The sequence below is a fragment of the Canis lupus genome, chromosome 23 (assembly GCF_048164855.1).
Source record: "Canis lupus baileyi chromosome 23, mCanLup2.hap1, whole genome shotgun sequence".
NCBI classification, from domain to species: Eukaryota; Metazoa; Chordata; class Mammalia; order Carnivora; family Canidae; genus Canis; species Canis lupus.
This window is the reverse complement of record NC_132860.1, coordinates 9,432,384-9,448,041: the sequence shown is the minus strand read 5'-3', so window position 1 is coordinate 9,448,041 and position 15,658 is coordinate 9,432,384.

The window sequence follows — 15,658 nt, the reverse complement described above, 5'->3', positions numbered from 1 at the left end:
TCTCTGTCAAATGAATAAATAAAAATCTTAAAAAAAAAACTTTTCTAATTTGATGGGTGAAAAGAGCACCTAAATCTATTTTTATTTATTTATTTATTTACTTATTTATTTACTTACTTACTTATTTATTTATTTTACTCTCAGTAAGGTTGAAGGTTTCTCCCTACTTGCTAACATCCCTTTGTGACTGTCACATTTCAGTACAAATCTCCTCGTGTCATTTGTGAGAGGAAGGAAGGAGGGAGGCACCTCCCGGACATCCCGGTAGCAGGAAGCCAGCACCAGGGTGGCACATGGCTAATATTTTATCACAAGATTTTCTTCAGGTCAAGGGAAAGCACAACTGATGGTGTCCCTGGCATGCACAAACGCTGTGCCAGGCTTCCCCAGGGGACACAGCCAACTCTGTGTGACACCAGTGCTTCTGCTCCTAGTCAGACTGCCTTGGTGAGTCAGGAAATCTCACCAACCTACTGGCTGGGTGATCTCGGGCTGGTTTCTTAACCTGTGTGCAGCTTCCTCCTCTGTAATGCTGGAGATGACGAGAATACTTCACCTCATCGATCTGATGTGTGGATAAGATGAGTTAGGGCAGGAAAATCACTTAGGCTAAAGCCTAACGCACTGTAATGACTCCGCACGTGTTGGCTGCTGTTGCTAAGTATCGAGAACCATGTAGAGCCCATAATCCTCGTGGCAGGGAAACTTACCGAGGGGACAGGCTGTGGACCCATGAAATAATCACAAGGCCTTTACGTGTTGGTAGGCATGGCTTAGGAGAAAGAGCACCGAGTGCGAAGTCAGGCGTTAAAAAGAACGTCACAGGCCTAACGTGGTATCGCTTAGGCCAAGCTGCAAAGCCAGGACTTAATGCTTAACCTCATTGTAGTTTCAGTTTCCGCCCTGAAATGTAGTTTTAGCTGGTCAGTCAGGAATTTTCTGATGAGCATCAATGAGGTCATCTGTCCCAATGGGCCCTCTCCATCCTCCAAGAAAAGATGATGTAATCCACCTAATAAGACCCCATAAGGGAAGGTGAACTTGCCTGAAAAAGATCCTTGCTTTTCTTTTACGAGTAACTCCTTGCTCTACCCTCATTCCTGTAAACAAACAAACAAACAAACAAACAAAACCCAAAGAAACCAAACCAAACCCCCCATTGTCTACGGCTCTTTCCGAGCTCCTCCTACTTGCTAGATGGGAAGATGATACCCGGTTTATGAACCGCTTCATAGAGCCAGATCTTCAAATTTACCTAAGTTGAATTTCTGTTCTTTTTTATTTTTTATTTATTTTTAAAGATTCTATTTATTTATTCATGAGAGCCACACAGAGAGGCAGAGACACAGGTAGAGGGAGAAGCGGGCTCCCTGCAGGGGCCCCGACGTGGGACTCGATCCGGGGACCCCGGGGTCACACCCCGAGCCCCCCAGGTGCCCCGAGTTGCTGTCCTTTAGCACAGGAATTGTAGTTTTGCTTCCCATCTGCTGATTTCTTGGGCTTCAAGGTCCTCACTTCGGGGACCCCCAGCGCCCTCACCTGTTGGAAATACGGGAAGACGCCTGCGCTGTCCAGGCGACCTCGCATCTGCTGTGTGGGCGTCGCAGCACCCAGGGGCCATGCCTGGACGTCCCACTGCAGCTTCCAGCCGAGGACTCGCAGCGCGGTGCTTCTCCTAAAGAGGCGTGTGCCCCGGGGCCCCCCTGCCTCCCTGCCTCGTGGGCGCGCGGGGTGGGCGCGAGATGGGCGCGGGGCGGGCGCGGGGGGCGCGTGGGGTGGGGGTGCGGGGTGGGGGTGCGGGGTGGGGGCGCCGGATGGGCGCGTGGGGTGGGGGTGCGGGGTAGGGGCGCGCGGGGTAGGGGCGCGGGATGGGCGCGGGGCGGGCGCGTGGGGTGGGGGTGCGGGGTGGGGGCGCGGGATGGGCGCAGGGCGGGCGCGGAGGGCGCGTGGGGTGGGGGTGCGGGGTAGGGGCGCCGGATGGGCGCGGGGCGGGCGCGGGGGTCGCGCGGGGTGGGGGCGCGGGGCGGGCGCGTGGGGTGGGGGGCGGGTGGGAGCGCGGGGGGCGCGCGGGGTGGGGGCGCCGGATGGGCGCGGGGCGGGCGCGTGAGGTGGGGGCGCGGGGCGGGCGCAGGGGGCGCGCGGGGTGGGAGCGCGGGATGGGCGCGGGGCGGGGGCGCGGGGCGGGCTCGGGGCGGGCGCGGGGGGAGCGTGGGGTGGGGGGTGCGGGGTAGGGGCGCGTGGGGGGCGCGCGGGATGGGCGCGGGGCGGGCTCGGAGGGCGCGTGGGGAGGGGGCGAGGGATGGGCGCGGGGCGGGCGCGGGGGGGCGCGGGGGGCGCGCGGGGTGGGAGCGCGGGATGGGCGCGAGGTGGGCGGGCGCGTGGGGTGGGGGCGCGGGGCGGGCGCGGGATGGGTGCGGGGTGGGCGGGTGTGCGGGGTGGGGGCGCAGGATGGGCGAGGGGCGGGATGGGTTTGCGGGCTGTGCGGGGTGGGCGCGCGGGGCGGGCGCGGGGCGGGTGCGGGGCGGACACGGGGTGGCGGGCTGAAGGCCCCGGTCCTGACTCCGCGGCCGGACGCCTGGGCCTCGCGCAGTGCCCCTGCCGTGGTTTCCCGGGCGCGGGTGACGGTGGGCGCCCGGTGCTCGCGCCCCGCGGGAGCCCCTCCCGGCTCCAGGGCTTTGCGCCGCCCGTGTGCGCTCCTCCCCGCGGCCGCGGCCCTCCTGGGGAGCCGGGCTGCCCTGCCCTGCCCTGCCCTGCCCTGCCCGGCCGCGCGGGCCTCCACCAGCGGGTCTGCCTGGAGGACCAGGAGCGCCCCCCACGCCCCCCGCCCTCGCACCCCGGGCACGCCAGCCCCCGGGCCCCTTGTTCTCCCGACGTGACCCGCCCCCATGCGCGGGGCCCCCCTGGTTTGCGGCTGGGCCCTGCTGCCGGAGGCCTGGTGACCTCGCTGGAAGCGGTCAGGGCGCCTCCGGGTGTAGACCGCTCTCCCTCCAGGCCCCGGCTGCTGGGAGGTGACCGGTATCGGCCCCCCTGCTGCCATGGCGAGTGCGGTGGGCGCGGCCTCCTTGCTGGGGGGCTGTCACCTTAGCCCCTCCCAGGGCTTCGGCTTGTCCGGGGAGGAAGGATCCTGTGAGGACCAACAATCCTTTTTTGCCTTTTATTTTTCACCGTTTACTGCTTGATGCTCTTGCCCCCAGGCTGGTGCCAACCTTCTCAAGCTGCCTATTTCCTGCAAATTTAGTGCAGAAGTGAATGTGTGTGTGGGTGGGAGGGTGGGGGGTGATGGTAGGGAACCTGAACCCCTCTAAAAAGCAGAGCGACTTGGAAAGCCTCAGCAACCACCTCTCTTTGTCAGGTAGCTCCTTCCTTTGCAGATGCGCTGCCGCGGTGGAACATTTGAGCAGCGGCCTGTCCCTGAGCAGTCCACCGGTTTCCTCTTCCACCATCAGTGGAAATTGTCTTCCTTATCCTTTTTATTTTTATTATTTTTATTTTTTAAAGACTTTATTTATTTATTCATGAGAGACAGAGACCGAGAGAGAGGCAGAGACACAGGCGGAGGCAGAAGGAGGCTCCCACCCGCAATGAGGGACTCAATCCGGGGTCTCCAGGATCACGCCCTAGGCCAAAGGCAGGCGCTAAACCACTGAGCCACTGAGGGATCCCCGTTTTTAATTATTTTTAAAAATATTTTATTTATTTATTTGACGGAGAGTGCAGGAGCACAAGCCAGGGAGCGGCAGGCAGGGGGAGAGGAAGAGGCAGCCTCCTGGCTGAGCAGGGAGCCAGAGTGTGGGGCTCAATCCCAGGATCATGACCTGAGCTGAAGGCCGAGGCTTAACCGACTGAGCCACACAGGCGCCCCTTCTCTGTCCCTTATACTCGGTTCCTCTTAATGTCTACTTTGAACAATGCTTTGTTCACTCTTTGACTGGAATACCTCCTACCTATTACTCACTTAACAAATACATGCCATGCATTGTCTAGGTGCTGGGGGGTAGCAGGAAACAAGACCCTGCCTTCTCGGTGCTGATGTTCTAGTGGGGTGTGTGTGTGTGTGTGTGTGTGCACTTGTGCAGAAATGAACACATCCATGAACGTAAATATACATCAGAATGCGGTAAATGTCACGTAGCTGGTGAACTACTCATCTTCCAAGGTCCAGCCCAGGGGCCACCTTATCCCGGAAGGCTCACCTGGCCCACACTCCTGCTTTGAGTCTCTGTCCTTGTCCTGTTCTGTGTTCTGTGCTACAGACCATAGCTCTTGACACGCTGCATTGTAATATAGTTCTCTATGAGCCTGTTTCTCGCCTCACTGTGAGCTTCTTGAGATCAGGGGCTAAGTGCTATCTTTATTTTCCCAGCATTGTGGAGAGGGCCTGGCACAGGAGGAGTTTAATACATGTTTGTTGAATGAATGTATGAGTGATTGAGTGAATAGAGCAGTGGGTGGATGCTCCATCTGCCTGGGTAAGCCGCTATGCCAGCGTGTTCTAGTAGGGACAGCCAAGGCTGTGTGTCGTCTCTCAAATGGATTCCGACTTGCAAACGTGCTGGAAAAGCACAGCATGTGAACGTCACTTGCTCAGCCAGACCCCGTTACAAGGGGCCGGGGGACCCAGATGCAACAGACTCTAAACCCCAACGGGGGCAAACAGCCCTCCTGCTTGGAACCCAAAGTGAACCCCAACTATCTGCCATCTCTTGGAATTTCCAAAGTTGTTCCCTCCTGCCTAAGCCAATTTTACTTGGAATGCTAGATGCAATGAGAACCAAACCTTTATTTCATTCTAGGACAAAATAAGGAGTCTGAAAATATTTTCAACCCTGCTTAAGTCAAGACTTCGTTTCGTTAGCATCCTGCCCTCCTGAGAGGCTGGCTGTCTAATGGGTTACATGATGCCTCATTGGACAAATTGCTATAGCCACAGAGGTGGGTAGGACCGTGCCCTCATTTTCAGAGGGCAAATCTGAAACCAGCTTGCCCCCGGCACCAGGTGTGGTGTCACCGGGTGATGGTGGTTAACATCTCACCATGTCATACTCCCCCATGCGCAGGGGGTTTCACTGCTTGCACGACACATTCAGAGCCACCTCTCATCTGTCCCAACAATGTCTCCTTGAGCTGGACAGGCCCCCGGATGTTATCCCCGTCTTAAAGATGAGGTGGCAGCCAAAAGAGAATAAATGACTTGCCCAAGTTCACAGTCGCGCTTGCCAGAGTGGTAGAGACAGGATTCAACCTCGGGGGGTGTGTGTGTGGGGGGGGTTTACAATCTCTGTGTTTCCTCTCTCTGTGAATCAGCTGTGCGCACTGAGTGGTAGCTAGCTGGGCACTGTGGCAGCCAGCCGGCTGGGCGTTGGCATTTGCGGGGTTTGGTTCCCCTCAGTGCTAAGTGAATTTATACTCCCAAGAAAGAGGTGTGATTAATGCCTGTTACCCTGCAAATCCCTGTCCTGCAGGGGTCCTGGCAGCGAGGCCTGCACCCCTGCCCCGAACCCCCGCCCCCTGCCCCTGCACCTGCAGTTTCAGCCCCGTGAACCCAGGGCAATGGAAACTGTCTATTACTCTGGCAGGAGGTTGAACACACCTCCAGTGGGTTGTCTTTCGAGAAAGCAAAGCACAAAGGGAACCTCAGCGGGGGCCTTGCTAGCCCCCGTGTGGGCGCTTTACCCTCAAGGGAGGAGGTAGATGAGTCATCGAAGCCCCAGGCTGGCAGCCGCCGAATCCTCTGGAAGCCCCCACAGTGTGCGTGGCTGAGCGGCAATCTCGTGGGCAGGAGAGGAGGGCCATAGAGGTATAAGGCTGTCTGCCCCCCAGGCTCCTGCCCCGGGAAGCCCGCAGGTGCCTGGAAGTGACAGAAAGTCACAGTTAATGGGCCTGGAAAGGCCATCAGCATGTCCCCTCCAGGGGAGGGGTCCCCTGAGTGTCCCCCTGTGGTCTGAGAGATGATCTTAGGAGCCGCACGGAGAGATACTGAGTTTTAGATTTAATAGTTATGCATTTTAATGTGTCTGTTCTATTTATGACACGTCACATAGCTTTCCACTAGATGGACATGATATACAAGCCTTTGAAAAAGAAATCGGCATTAAAAAGTGAATTGGCTGAAAGAAAAATATTGAGAGCCGTAGCGTACCGTAGCGGTGAAGGGAACGAGCTCCGATGCCATCTCGCCTGAGTGGCCTTCCCACTCCACGGTCACGAGCTGTGGGAGGACGGCAGGTACTTTGCTGTGCTCCAGTTTCCTTGTCTGTAAAACAGGAGCCGCTTCATAGAGGTGTTCAGACAGTTAAGTGGCCACACATAAAGCTCGTACATTTCCCAGCTCATGCTAAGGGCTGTCTCAGTAAGTGTTAAATAAAGATGAGTGAACTGGAGGTGGCAGGGGTGTACGGGACAGCTGTCAGAAGGGTTCCAGGACCCCTGAGGTCTTGGCTGCTGTAGCTCTTCCTGGGACAGAGAGCAGAAGGGACGTGTCAGAGGCCTGATGGAGCCAGAATGGAATCCCCGGTCACTGCCGGGCTGCAGGGGTGGCCGCTCTTGTGGAGAAGCTCCGGTGCCATGCATGGCTCCGCCAGATGGTGAGCGTGGTTTTTGGAGAGGTGACAGACATGTCCCCGGAGGAGCCCAAGCCCATCCTGAGCCACCCTGAGCCCTCGGATGGGTGCAGTCCCCCCCCGCCCCCCGATCCCTGGGTGCTGGTAAACTGACCATAGCTTTGGCTGAGCTCCCCTCAGGCCCGGGTCAGGCCCGCCTAGCTCACTGTGAGGCCTCTGGGCCTAGCACGGAGCCTGGACCAGAGAAGCCTCTAAACACGGGTTTGATGCCTGCCTGCCCGACTGCCTGACTGAATAAATGAACAAACAAAGGATCTCCCATCCTCCCCGACAGGAGTGTGATCAAGGGCCCTCTTGGCGTGTGTGTGTGTGTGTGTGTGTGTGTGTGTGTGTATGCGCACATGTCTGTCTATGCGTAAGGCTGCTAGGTAGGCAGCTGGAGGAGAGCCCAGCCCAGCCCTGCACGCGTCATACGTGTTTTCTGTGCCCTTCGAGATCTCAAGAGTCAGTGTTTCTGAGTGTCGAGAAGCGGTGACTCATATTAGTTTGAAGGAAGGAGTGGAGATGAGATGGCTCTGGGGCCTGGGACCCAGGGAGGTCAGGAAGGATGGTGCTGGAAGGCCATTCAGGCATGAGGGCCAGAGCGAAGAGGCAGGCTCAGGTTTTGGCGGTTAGAATCCGGTTGCAGACACTTTACCTGAGGCACTGTCACTCTGGGTCCTCACCACCACAGGAGGTTAGCAGAGCAGTTGTTACAATTGCCACTTACGGACAAAGACGGCCAGAGAGGTTAAGCGACGTGTGCAAGGTCACCCAGCTGTTAAATGGCAAAGCTGGACTAGAACCAACGGCTCTGATCCCATGTCGGGGACTGTCTATCAAACCAGGCTGTCTTCTGGGGACAACCGACCCTGGTATGGCGTGGTGCTCAGCACATGGTGGCCATCGTCCACCTTCAGGATTGTTTGCTGACGAGTCAGTGACCAAAATGAGTACTGCGAATGAGAGACGACAAAAGATCTGGGGGGGGGAGGGGCAGGTGGTAAGAAGGGTGTCAGGTGGGGCTGGAGGGTATAGGAGGAATAAGAGGCTAGAATGAGTTCCTTGAAGACAGGAATCCTTTTGAACAGCTATGCAGTTGGCCAGGCCAGGCCTTGGCTTGAGCATCCCCTTACTTTCGATTTATCAGAAAATTTTTAATTAGTTTCTTAAATACTTAGAATAAATCCAGAGTCCTCACAATTGTCATCTCAGTGCCACGCGAAGTGACTGCCCATTATCCTCCCTCCTGTCGGTCTGCAACACCTCCAGGTCTTACTGTATTGACCTTCTTTGCCATCTCTGAAACATTCCAGCATGCTTAGGCCTCAGGGCCTTTGCACTTCCCTCTGCCTGAAATGCCTTTCTCCTAGATGATACGCAATCAAATGTCACCTCCTCAAAGAGACCCTTTCTGCCACCTTATCCCATTCTCCTGTTTTATTTTTCTTCGTAACATTGATCACTCTCTGGAATTCTATCATACATATTTGTATCTGTTTGCTAAAAATTAAGCATCCTGGGGGCAGGGACTTTTGCCTGTTTGCTCATGGCTGTCTGCTCAGCACCTTGCACAGTGACTGGTATATATTAGGTACACGTTGAATCTATTTCTTGAAGGAATTAATACGTTTTGAAGCTTTTGCCACTGTACAACTGCTATGAGCCACGTCATAAGAACCCTCGTCCTGGCCTACCTTGCCGATACCTACAAGGCATCAGGACTTGTACTTTGTTAGGTTCATTGGTCCCTTGGACAGAGGAGGCATGTTTGGCAAGAAGCAGCCCCAGCCCCAGAGACCTCCACCCAAACCGTCGTGTTCCAGTCTGGGAAGCAGTGGGGGAAGCATCCTGAGGCTGGACATGGACCCAGGGCCAGGTGAGGGTGGGCAGGGCCTGGAAAGGCTGGGGTCGGGATCAGGACAGCAGGAGTCAGAGAGCAGGTCTTGTGTGTAGGTCGGGAGGGGAAGCAGGCTGTGGGGGGGGCCAACTGGCAAGGCTGCATGGTGGCCATGTCTGGAATGATAATGGGGGTGTCAGCGTTGATCCCTTAGGGCTTCCCAGCTGGCCCTGGCTGAGCCCAAAAGGTCCATTTCCTTTTTTGGCAGGAATGAGGACAACAACAAAAATATTGAAATATGCGAAGAGCTTTTATATCTATTGTCCCATCAACTATTCATTCGTGTAGTCAACAAACACTATGGATCCTTCACCAAGAGCCGCTCATTGCCCTTGTCCCCGTGGTCACGTACAGCAAATCTCTACACTTACGGGGTAACATTTCTTCAATGAAATTGATTGTTTAAAAAATGTATCAGGTGCTTTATCATCAGTGCTAAGAACAGTGCTTGTCACATAGTAGATGCTCAATATTTTTGAATTATTGGGCTAATATATAGGTTCATCAGTTTCTCCATTTAATAAACAAGGAGCGATTCTAGGAAAATCAGGTATGGAAGTCTGGTCCCAGGATGGTCTCACTCTTGGGGCCAGAAGGCTCTGGTCTAAAGCAAAGGTTATAAGAGTTTGGGGTTTCACAGACTGACACAATTCTTTTTTTTTTTTTTAAAGATTTTATTTAGGGGATCCCTGGGTGGTGCAGTGGTTTGGCGCCTCCTTTGGCCCAGGGCGTGATCCTGGACACCTGGGATCGAATCCCACGTTGGGCTCCCGGTGCATGGAGCCTGCTTCTCCCTCTGCCTGTGTCTCTGCCCTCCCCCCTCCGTGTGACTATCATAAATAAATAAAAATTTTTAAAAAAAGATTTTATTTATTCATGAGAGACACAGAGAGAGAGGCAGAGACATAGGCAGAGGGAGAAGCAGGGCTCCGTGAGGAGTCCAATGTGGGACTCAATCCTGGGACCCCAAGATCACGCCCTGAGGCAGAGCCACGCAGCCATCCCAGACTGGCACATTTCTTAATTAAAAATGCCAAAACACACCGGAGGAAAGAGGCCAAAAGTTGCCAGCTTTTCATTTTTCCAAGTAAGGAGATAGAGAGCGACATTACTAATGATCCTTATTTCACAAAAGGACATTTTTTAATACTCCAGTTGGGTGAGGGATGATCCCAGAATTAAAAAGAAAAATTGGGGACGTTTTGACTCTGGAAAAGCCATTGCATGGTTTTTATTGTTCTCATTTCACTGAGGATGGTTGAAAACACCTCTGGTTGGCACTGAAGGGACAGATTGGGGCTCTGATGGGCATCTGGGAGCCTCTGGCCTGGAGTCACTCAAGGTCCTGCCTCTCTCTCTCTCCTTCTCCAGGTCTTCTCTCTTCTCCTTTCTCACCTCTTATATACAGACACGCAGAGGCACATTTCAAAGCTCCAAAGAGAAGTGTGCCAAGTATCCGAAATGGCTCTCAGATGAGTAAGGAAGGCAATCTCTATTCCAAATACCGAATCCCTAACTCTGCAAAGGGAGAAGGAGTGAGAGCAGGGAATGGAGACTCTTCCCCACCTCCCCACTGACCTCCTTTATTATACTCTCAGTATTTGCTTATGATTCCTATTAATCACATGTAATAACCCTCCCAATTATTAAATTACAGAGACATGCATTCCCTCAGCCAAACAGAATAATTATTTACTAAAATGAATTAACATATAGAAAAGCCTCAGTTCTATGGAGGTTGAAACTTAGCATAATGAATTTATCAGGCTTAAAAGAAGCCCAGACAGGCTTTTTTTCGGTGAAATAAATACACTGATTACAGCGAAGCTCATTCGTGCTGGCATCGTGCCACTTGCTATTTCTTTAATAAACACAGCTTGAGTTGTTTATCTGTTTTCAATATAATTTATTGAGGCTCCCCTTCTCAATTAACAGCCATAGTAGGGGTGGGGTGGGGGTGGGGAGAACATGTTCTCACCAGCCTCTTCCTGCGGGTCCCCAAAGTTGCTTATTTGGGGCCTCCTTTGTGATTTGATAGGCCTGCCAATCAGCGGGCCTAGTGCACGGATCTGCTCTGCGTTGACAATATACTTGTCACTTGGAAAGGCATCTCCAGGACATTAGCCTTAGCAGGGAGGGGAGCCAGTCAGGGGGAAACAATTATGCAAATTTAAATTCTCTGGAGCCTCTGCCATGACCTGGCAAGAGGATAAAGGTCTGCCTCCCATCCTATTCCCTAGAGGCAGCAGGCCTTCTTGCCACATGGCTTCTGGGGGCTCCCTAACTTATCTACGCATCTTCAAAATGGCCTCATGGAACGCACGGTTTGGAAAGAGGACATCATGGGTAATTAGGCCTGAAAGCTCCTTTTTTTTTTTTTTTTTTTTTTTTTTTTACGGTACCTACTAAGCCACTCAGTCTCCTAAATTTATTTTTTAATAGTGATTTAGGGACTGTGTCAAGTGTTTACTAAGGGATATTTAGCTTATTCATCCACTCATTCATTCATTCCCTGATTCATTCAATAAGCGTGTATTCCGCAGTGCAGCACTCAGAGCTCACGGAGCTTGCGGTTTACCTTGTTCATTCATTTAAAAATATACATTGAAAAACCATTAAAATAAAATAAAAATATACATTGAACATCTATGTTTCAGGTGCTGGCATAGGGAGACGAAAACGGTGGGTGCGTGAGGTTCCTGCTCTCATGGAACTTTGGGAGGCCTGGGTGAAGCCATGACTTTTGGAAAAAAGCTCTGCCTAATTCCCAACTCTTGAGTGTAGGCTGGACCCAGTGATTTACTTCTAAGAAATAGAGTATAGCCACAGTCATGGGGTGACCCTTCGGATTAGATTACAAAGATTGTGACTTTCATCTCATTAGTGCCCTCTCTCTCTCCCTCTCTCTCTCTCTCCTCTCCCTCTGCCCCCCATCTCCCTCCCTTTGTCGCAGCAAGCTGCCATGCTGTGAGATGCTCCATGGAGAGACCTATCTGGCAAAGAACCAAAGGTGGCCTCCTCTGACTAATAGCTCCTGAGAAACTGAGGCCTCAGTCCAACACCACAAGGAACTGAATCTTGTCAATGAGTACGTGAGTGAGCCAGGAAGCCCTCCCCCCAGCTCAGCCTTGAGGGGCCTGTGGGCCACTCAACACCATGACGGAGTGTGAAACCCAAAGCCAGAGGACCCAGCCACCCTGGATTCCTGACCCACAGTAACTGTGAGATAGTAAAGGTTGTAGGCCACTAAACTGTGGGACAATTCGATATGTCATCAATGATAATAGTAGGGGGAGGGGATTATAAACTATAAATACAGATGAATAGAATAGGACGGATGTAAATGCAGAAGGAAACTATCACCTAGGGACAGGGCAGTGCCGAGCATTAACACAGGGCAGCATTCTGAAGATGGCAGGGTGGCTGGTGACAGTTGGGGTCTCGGGATGGGCCAGACTCTAAAATTCCTGGGTTCCAGTGCTTCAGGTGAAGAGCCTGGTGCTCTGCATGTCTAGTTCTTTTCTTTTCTTTTTTTTTTAATACTTATTTATTTATTTATTCATTAGAGAGAGAGAGAGAGAGAGAGGCAGAGACACAGGCAGAGGGAGAAACAGGCTCCATGCAGGGAGCCCGATGTGGGACTCGATCCCGGGTCTCCAGGATCAGGCCCTGGGCTGAAGGCGTCACTTAAACCGCTGAGCCACCCGGGCTGCCCTCTGCATGTCTAGTTCAAGGGCATCCTGCCTTGGGCCAAATTCCCCTACTGATGGGAGGTACACATCTTCCCAATTACTCTGGCCCATCTTTGGGTGCGAAAAATATTTGCTGCTGAGCTGGAATCTGCATCCCTGTGGTTTCATCTCCCTGGTCCTGTTCCTCTTGCGGCCACATGCCCGCTCTGGTGTTTTGAGCCCCTCTCCCTGACCGTTGTCCAGCCCTTTCTTGTTTGCTCTCTATTCCCTGAGCAGCCTCCCCTTTCTTCCAGACTCCTGGCCTCATTTGTTTTGATATCACTTTGAGCTTTATGGTTTGATGCTTTTGAACTCTCCTTCCTCTACCTCTTGGATCTCACACAGATTGGACAGAGACCTAAGAGGTAGAGGAAGGAGAGCTCGATGCCCTGCTGCTTTAGGTAGAAGTTCTGAAATCCTAGGGTTGGCCGACTGCCCCTTCCCTAGATGCCTCCTGCCAGGACCCCTCACTCACATGAAAGTCCTTCTGCGACCTCAAGGTGGTTCATCTCCTCCCTAAACAAGCCCCCCTTGGCACCCCACTCTGTCCCCAGTGACTTCCTTCCCTCCTCGATTCTCCACCAGCCTCAAATAATGCTTCTGCAGATGACTCCCTAGAAGTTCGCCCTTGTCTGGCCAGCCACCCGAGGACATGTTCTGGTGACATCCTTCCAGGCTCTAGAGCTCAGCCTGCTCTCCTTCCTGTCCTCCACCAACTCTCCACCGAGCGCTCACCCTGGGCCAGCGCCCCTTCCTGTCAGCATGCCCTCTCTTCACCACCTGATGGGCCAGACTGTCCTGTGCCTTCTCCCCCTCCCACTGAACTCAGGGGTATCTGAGAGTCTGCTCTTTCCCGTGTGCTAAATTTATCATCCTGTCTGCCAGTTTTTTCTTTTCCACAGCCTCTCTCATCTGTGCCTGCCTTCTGCCACCCTGAGGCCCAGGTCCTCATCAGCCCACCCCTGGCCTACAATAACCCCTGTCCCCAAAAGGCGTTATTACATGGGACAGTGCTGGCATTGGGAGTGCAGTGATGGGCAAAGCAGACCTGGTATCTCTCCTCATGGAGCTTACAGTTTAGTGTGTGCTTCCATCCATTAATTCAAGTATTTAGTGAGCACCTACTATGTTGACTTTGTCTAGTTGACCAAGATTTCTTTCTTTCTTTCTTTCTTTCTTTCTTTCTTTCTTTCTTTCTTTCTTTCTTTCTTTCTTTCTTTCTTTCTTTCTTTCTTTCTTTCTTCTTTCTTTCTTTCTTCCTTTCTTTCTTTCTTTCTTTCTTTCTTTCTTTCTTTCTTTCTCTTTTTTAAAAGATTTTATGTGTTTGTTTATTCATGAGAGACACACAGAGAGAGGCAGAGACATAAGCAGGGGGAGAAGCAGGTTCCCTGTAGGGAACTCGATCCCAGGACCCTGATCTGAGCCAAAGGCAGATGCTCAACCACTGAGCCACCCAGGTGCCCCTTGACCAAGATTTATGATGGTTGGAGTAAACTCTTTCCACCTTAGTTGTTCGAGGTGGGGGCCGTTTTCAATAAACAGCTTGATAGTTGCTTTGATAATTGACAAATGAGAAAGACATACTTTCATTCTCTACCTAAGAAACAGGGTTCTGAAGGTTTCGGGGCTGGAGCCTTATCCACAGGTCTGAGTGACTACCAAATGCCTCATAGTGATGTCCTGGGAGCGGCCAGGCCTGGGGAAGCCACCCTCGGGGACTGCCTGCCTCCAAGTTCTTTGGATGCTCTGAGTTCCCTTATCTCAGCCCACCTTGTTCGCATCACCTGTAGCTGACCCACTGCTGGCACCTGCATCATCCCAGATGGCCTGGCCATTGGAGCAGGAGGATCCTTGATACTGAGTGGAAAAGCAAGATGAACAGGCAACATTGGAGTGTCCGTGTCCAGACAGCTACTTGTTGGATGCCAGGGAGGATTCCAGGCCAGAAGGAGGGAGGGAACCAGCAGGAAATGATCTGAAGCACCTGCGGGCTGTGGGGTGGGTGTGGCTTGTCACATAGGCCGAGTCCGGTAATGCACTATCAGGGGTAATGACGTGTGGATCTTGGGGGTCCCAGAGCCTTTGCCACTGGCTTGTTGGTGTCTTTGGGGTAATGATTGAACGTCTCTGAGTAGGTATGTATTCCCTCATCTTAAAAGGGACCCACGGTACCAACTTCAGAAGATGATTGGAGGTTTACAAGGTCAATAAATGGTGGCTAGTCTTTATCATTAAGGCGAGGCTGGTGTTGAGGTTGGGGTCATGCTGAAAGAACCAGAGGATGTGAAGGAGCCAAGATCCCTCTTCAAATGCAAAGAACAGGTGCAGGAATGAAAGTGAGACAAAGCTCAGGTCAGAAGCGAGTGGGGCCTCAGAGACATGGGGAGGCCCTGCACGGTCGCCAGGAGGTGTTCTGGCTTCCGGGCAGCCGTCTTTATTAGCTGTCTGCTGGGGAGGCTGGGCAGAAAGTGGGGCATCTAAATTGCCATCCCCCTGGTTTAGGCCAGAATTGTTTCCAGAGCAAAGGGGAAGCTCCAGGTGACTGTCAAGTAGCCGCTGGATCAGAGACTACAGGGCCCCAGGGGCAGGCAGCCAGGCAGGCCCATCCAGAGCTGGCTATGGAGGGGGCGCCCCGGGGAGAGTTTCCATCGGGAAGCCTTGCACCTCCTCTCCTGCCCAGACTCTTCAAGCCTGTGCTCATCTCGCCTCTCTGAAGGATGCTCGCCTCGTGGCTCTGGCCGTGTGGACGACCACTCCGCCCAGGCTGCTCGCAGCCGCCCCTGTGTCCACAGCACTGGGCTAGCTGCTCCATGCTCGCCGTGGCACTTATTCCAAGGGAGGCGGATGTTCTTCCCATTTTGCAGAGGGGCAAGGTGAGGCTCAGACGGATTAAGTGACTTTGCCTGCATCCCTTAACTGGGGCACGGCAGGGCTGGGATTTAAAAACGAGTCTGCATGGCTCTGAAAACCCAAGTTCTGTTCACGAAACCAAGATGTTCTGGTCACTATGACGGAGGAACAAATTTCTCCCAAGTTGAGGGGCATAAGACAACCGTCTGTTGGGCTCACGTCTAAACGCAGAGAGGGCACAGCAGGGAGGCCTTGCTTCCGCTGCACGGTGTCTGGAGCTCAGCTGGAGGACTCAAAGGCTGGACGCCGTGCCCAGCCGCAGGCTCACTTATTCCTACGCTGCCGCCCGAGGCTGACCTGCAGCTGGGGCCCCCAGCTCGTCTGAGCGCAGACTAGTTTGGGCTTCCTCCCGACATGGTGGCATCTGCATTTGAGGGTCCAGAGAGGAGAGTGAGAAGCAGGCAGACGTCATCCCTGCTTTTATGACCCAGCCGCAGAAGGAAGGCAGTGTCCCTTCTGTCCTGTGATGCTTCTTACTTGTCAAGGCCGTCCCAGGGGCCGTCCCAGGGGACTGTGTG